The sequence below is a fragment of the Amphiura filiformis genome, chromosome 4 (assembly GCF_039555335.1).
Source record: "Amphiura filiformis chromosome 4, Afil_fr2py, whole genome shotgun sequence".
NCBI classification, from domain to species: domain Eukaryota; kingdom Metazoa; phylum Echinodermata; class Ophiuroidea; order Amphilepidida; family Amphiuridae; genus Amphiura; species Amphiura filiformis.
The window spans coordinates 66,417,430-66,424,108 of NC_092631.1; positions in this window are offsets into that span (position 1 = coordinate 66,417,430).

Below are 6,679 nucleotides of genomic sequence, written 5' to 3' on the forward strand. Positions count from 1 at the left end.
TGTGTTGATACAGTTACATATTACTTGACAGATCTGTTTCGTAAGGCCATAGGGCCTCACTCATCAGAAGCACATAACCATAATGGTTATGATGCTTCTGGTGCTTCCTCACTCATCAGAAGCACATAACCATAATACGAAACAGATCTGTCAAGTAATATGTAACTGTATCAACACAAGTCCAAATTAATTATTTAGCTCCCATTACGGTTGAGCACTTTACCTTTGGATGATTTGAATGATTTCAACCATCTTGGATTGTATATCTTGGATTTATCTATTTATAACAAACAATATAAATGCAGAAGCATTTTGGTAACTAAAACACACACTCAGTAGAGAGGTACATGAGGTATTGTTGATTTTCATTGTCTAAATCAATATATTATTAAAAATTCATACATTCCTAGATAGTGAGAACCAATCAGAGCAATTGTTAGTAAATTACTGGCCGTGCATAAATGTGGTATAATTGCACGGGCGCGTACTCCGCGCAGTGCTTTTGGACGCGTTCATTTTTCTTACGGGTGGATGCATTTACATTTGCGTGCATTTTTCAATGTTTTTTGTGACAATTTTGTTATAAAAATAGCAAAAATCACTGGATAATCACTGGATTATTTTCTTGTGTATGAAATTGGTTAATAAATGCGTATCACTTATTGCTTGTATACTGAGATGTTGATGCGTCTAATGCACTCCCATTAGACGCATCAACATCTCAGTATGCATGCATTATTTTGTACAATTTCACTCCCAACAAGTGATACTCATGTATTAACCTATAAATAACACTTTGATGTTTTGCAAAAGTTCATTCTACAAATCATATACTTTAAAAACTTGCTTCATTTATTGTTGTTAATGAGTTACGTACATTTCACAAAAGTGTTGTTGTTTCAGCCCTTTTCACAACATAACTCAAGAACCACAGAACCTACAAAAGTATATCTGTGATATTTGAATTCTTCTACACACTCGCAATGAAATGATCAATGCAATTTTTGCCAAAGCTCACTACCGTTTGCAAGATGCTGTGAACTACCAAATCGCAACAGTTTAAAATAGTTGCTAACCTTAAATTAAACAAGTCACACACAAAATAAAACACTGACATGTTGATTATAGTAAGGTCTTATTTTATATTTCAAAAAAGTTATTGAACAATTGAAACAAAATCTTACTGATACACAGAATAAAGCTACCAAATATGCAAACAAGCAGGTGTAAATATATAAACATTATCTTCACCAGCACAGAAAAGTGTGTCAAGTACTAACATGCCTACAAACAAGCCTTGAAATAAACAGACTGGAACCAGGAGCAATTTGTTTTTGACAAAATTTTGCTCCTGGTTAACTGAGGTTTTACAAGAACCAGGGGCAATTTCCGAAAAAACAGCAGCAATTTCTGAAGAAACAGGAGCAATTTTCATCCTTTTCTGCATACAATACAATACAGCATACCAGCAATACTGCATCAAGTGGAACTAGGAGCAATTTCTGTTCAAAAATTGCTCCTGGTTCATGTGAATTTTATAAGAACCAGAAGAATTGGTGGCTTTACGAGGGCAAATTTGCTACCGCTTATTTCAAGGCTTGCCTACAAATGATGAGTTCAGATTCAAAATGTGATAGACGCCATCACTGCCTGCCTTTTTTTTAAATATTAATAATAATTTAATATGAAGAAATATCATAATAAATGATTTCCTAAATAAAAGATGAATATTATATTCATTAAAATAAAATAGCCATTAAAAAAAAAAGAACTAAAAATACTAGGAAAAAAATTAATTGCAAAATTTGTTACAGAACTGGTACTAGGCTTTGGAAAAAATTACATTTTACATGTGAACTCCCTAAGTGTACATCATAACTGTACATGTTAATGTATTTGATAGAGGCTCAAAATATATTATATGCGTACAGAAGCTTTAAAAAATGACAGGTATCCATAACAGTACCAAGGTTTCTATGGATACGCTGTCAGATTGAAAAACGTATAAATCAAACGACATCAATTGTCAAGCTTTTGTCAGGTGTGGGTCCAACTTCATCAGGAATGAAGTAGAAATGAGAAGCATCTACAGCTGCCTGGCACTGCCTTGAAAAACATTTTCTTGACTTGGGAAAAAAGTTGTCAAGCTATTGTCAGGAATGGTTCTGACTTCATCAAAATGATTAAATGATTAAGGCATGCCATAGAGATTTTCACATAGCAGGGGGAGAATACCAGTGGGATCAAAAATAGACCTTTTGAACATTTCTTCCAAAACATTGTGTTTTTTCAGCCAAAATTTTCATGCTTTGCCTGCACTGGCCTATCAAAAGCAAAATTCACCTTCATTTGGGGGTAATTGAACAGCTTGTGCACAAATGTGAACATTTTTTCATGGAGCAGTAAAACCGGAACAAAAAATGCCTCATGGAGAGCAATATATGCCTCCGGATTGTCTTGCAAAGCCCTTGGCAAACTATTAATTAACAGTTGGCTGATAACACATGTACAATGGCAGATGCAACATGCACAAACCTTTGTAATATTCAAGTGCTACGACTCCAAATATCATCAAATTACCATGAGTGACAATTCAAAATGGCATTTGCCATAGAAGCATCACACATGGGGCCAGGGGCATGTAGCCAGCCTCATTGTTTCGGGTGAGCCAGATCATATCAATTCTGTCACAAGTAGATTTATTTTCTTAACCTTCGATCTTCTCTTTTTCCTCTTGTGTCCATCATTTTTTCGCTCCTCTTTTGCCACTATTTCCTTTTAATTTTTTCTTCATTTTCTTGCTCCAGTAGGGCCACTCGCCCACCCAGACAAGCCCCGCTGGCTATGCCACTATACTATGACCAGCTCCAAGTAGGCAGGCCTCGTAACATCATGGATTGATATAGAATGGCACACACATACACACACCCCGGTGTAGCAACTACACACACTGTGATCTGTGTATGATGTGACTGATGTCCGCAGTATCAAAAAATAATTCTTGCCTACTACGAGCTGATCACAACATAGCCAGTCTAATTTCTTTGGTATCTACTCACCTGACCAGACTTATGCACAATTTGACAATTCTTGTGCTTAAGTACATACATTCTATCACATGGGTTCACAATACAGATTATCTAAAATATTATTAGGTACAAAAAACTAATATGATTCAACAAAGCCAGGAAAAAGCAAATGGTACTTTGAAATAAAAATATTGGCTTGGTTTAAATCCATCATAACTTCTATACCCAGTAATTACAAATGTTTTACAGAAAACATCTAAATGTCAGATAATATAAAAGGCATGTAAAGAGTATAAAACATTTCAATATCATCCAAAAACATCGAAAACTTCCTGCAAAACATTCTAACATAAATAAAATGCTATTTAAGTGTTGACACAATATTTTGCAAAAATGTTGGCTCAAAAATATTTTATAACAACATTTTCACATTTTAAAAATGTAGCATTTTTTATATAAAACATTTTCAAAACATTTCCATGACCTCTATATAATCTGACATTTAAATGTTATTAAAACAATACACGTTATTAATGAATTAAACTTTTTTGTTATTGCTGGGTCTTTTGGCTCCCAGTCTTGCTAAACAGCTGGCCCATTCAGGTGCTTGGATGCGAGAAGCTGTGAAACATCTCAATTGGGAATAACGGAATATATTACGCCCACATTATCATGATTATAAGCTTAATGTATTTTATTACTCCTTTTGTTAAATTCTGACTCTCATTGACAGAACTCTATTGTGGATGCTGATTGCTTGATAGTCCTTCTGTGGGCAGCCCTCCGTTGGTTTCATAATCCACTTGTTCAACACAGTAAACCGTAACCCTACTGCCATAACCCTATTGAAAGTCATTCAGTAACCCGTTTGTTGATTGGCTCAAGAGGAAATTATCCTATTGAACAAGTGGTGCATGAAACAAGCGAAAGACTGCAAAGCTTTGTTAATCAACAAGGCAAAGACTTGAACTGATGAATTATTATGTAACTGCAAGATCAGGGAAGATTTATAGATTGTCCTGTCAAGCCGCAGGTACATCTGGTTATGTTTGGGGATTCCCAGTATCGATAATGAATAATTATCGAAGCAGCAAAAAGAAACACACTAGAATTTGCTGGTTCCCTGGCTTCTTTTCACACTTTCTACAAACATGTTCTTTCTAATGTTTTGGGGCTTTGGTAAAAAAAACAAGCATAAAGAAACATAGCACATTGGTTGCTGCAAATTCAGGGATTTTAAAACTAAAACACAAGAGTAAACCAGATAGAAAAATGTGCACTTTGGATGTGAACCTGCGTTGAGGAATGGTCTGAAATTTTATACTTTTCAATGAACATCTGTGCAACAAGCTGCATGGAGGGATGTACTTGAAATGCTGCCAAGAAGATGATCACCTCTACGTAAATACTTGGCAAGGTCTGGATGTACGACCATGAGCACAGGCATGACATATCTGCTATTGGCATTATTACAAGCAAGAAACTTACTGCAAAATTATCATTAATACAAAAGTCCAAATACATGTATGTCAAAATAATACCATGGTATGCATTATTGATCACCAGAAGCACGCTACATGAAATTGACAGTATTTAATAAAATGACATGTGCAGCAAGAAAAATGCTTTTCACATGAAACAGCTGTGCCATTTAAAGGGACTTTCAGAGATCCCTCAAGGACCCAAAAATTAACAGTCAAATTTAAGTCGCTTAAAAATAAGGCATACTGCTGATAGCAATCTAAACGTGATGCATGCTGGGAATGAAAAGGGCTCAAAAGCTATTGATTTCATTACCAGCATCCATCATGTTCACTATCAGCAATAAACCATCTCCATTTCAGATATCCACAACATATGAAGAAAGCTGAAAGGTTATGACCATCTTTGAGATTACGTCACCTATTGGATATGCAAGAAATTCCTTATGCCCAGGCATAAAAGAATAAAATTTTGTTGATCAAGACATGAAAAATTATTATTCAGTGGTGAGTTACTATATAGTCTATATTTATCTCGAGTCACCAGCACTAGCTTTGAAGTTCAGCGTGTGCTGCGTTGGCTTAGTGTGATTTCTTGCGTGTACATATGCTGCATGTTGATCAAGTGCATAAAAATATGTAAACGCACCAAGTAATGCTAAGCTAACGCAGAACATGCTGAACTTTAAAGCTATTGCTGGTGAGTCAAGGTACATATATAGACTATACATTGGTAAATATTGCAAAAATGTACTGTACAAATATGACATGTGTTTTGGGATTTACAGTGACATATCTCTGAATGTCCCTTTAAGATCAAAGGTTTGTTGCAGTGAAACAACAAAGTACACAACATAACATATGTCTTCTATGTCAATTGCCTACCTCACTTTACAACTGATTACCAACAAATAAATAGTATGCATTTAATAGTTGTTATGTAAGAAGAGATAAGGAAAAAAACCTTTCAAAGGTTAGCTTTATACACTGAAGCTGGACCATGCAAAGATGCAGCCTTGTTTCATTTTCTTTCCTTTATGCATGAACAGGGTTGTAGCTAATCTTGAGCACATTGAAATTGATAGCATGTTCCTCGACAACACAACCAAACATATTTTTTTCATACAGATATTCACTATTCACTTTGTCTGTGTACAAGTGAAGTAAGCGGACCCGAAACATGAAAAAAATGCAACAACCATGTGAGGAATTATAGATCTAATACTCTCTCCCCTTTTAACAAATAAATATACTCTCCATTGAGGTGCAAACATAGCTGCACTCTCAGTGGTACAACTTTGTAAGCAATTGTCATTCAAAAGTAAAGTATCTCCACCAGTTTGTAAAGACAGTATATACAAGTATCACAGCCCTGACAAAACATATTTTAATCAAAGACATTACACCCAAAGAGAGCAGACTGTGTCATATTTATATGTCGCCCATGGAGGGCAAAATAGTATACCTCCAGATAAATTTGCCATGTGCCTGGTAAACTTGTATTTGAAGTGTGTGCTTGTTTGCATTTTACGGCTACTGCTTTGTGCAGATCAGGTGCTAAGTGCTATGTACACCAATTTTTGCATTGCTCAAGCTTGAAGACACAAATTTGATATGAAGTTTTTTGATAAATGGCAGAGATAATTTTTTATTACTTTCATGGTCTGTGCTCTGCATCGAGCATACAGCATACGCAGAAGCGATAAACAATCAAGTTGTCATCGCTGATTGGCTGATAATTATCATAATGGTCATGACAACAAGACGTTTTACCCATTGGCACGTCAACCTCACCTCTTCTATGTGATCGATAACCACCAGCGAGTATGCAGACCACATAAGTATTAGAAAATTTACTTTACACTATTTTGTCAACATGGTAGATTTTCAGAGTTGGTACTCTTTGGGTCTTATCTCTTTGATTTTAATAAAGACTCAGACTTTGATCAGTATTAAATAGTTACAGCTCTTGCAGAATTGAAAAAGATGAAAACATGATCGTGAACAAATTGGGTAGGTTGTGCCCCAAAATTGGTCTTTTTTGCATGTATTGTAACAAAAGCATCACCATTTCAGAACTGCAATAGATGTAGTCACATATGATACATAATTATAATATGTGTGTTACTGCAACTATATATATATATACCGATACTTAGTATTTGGTAG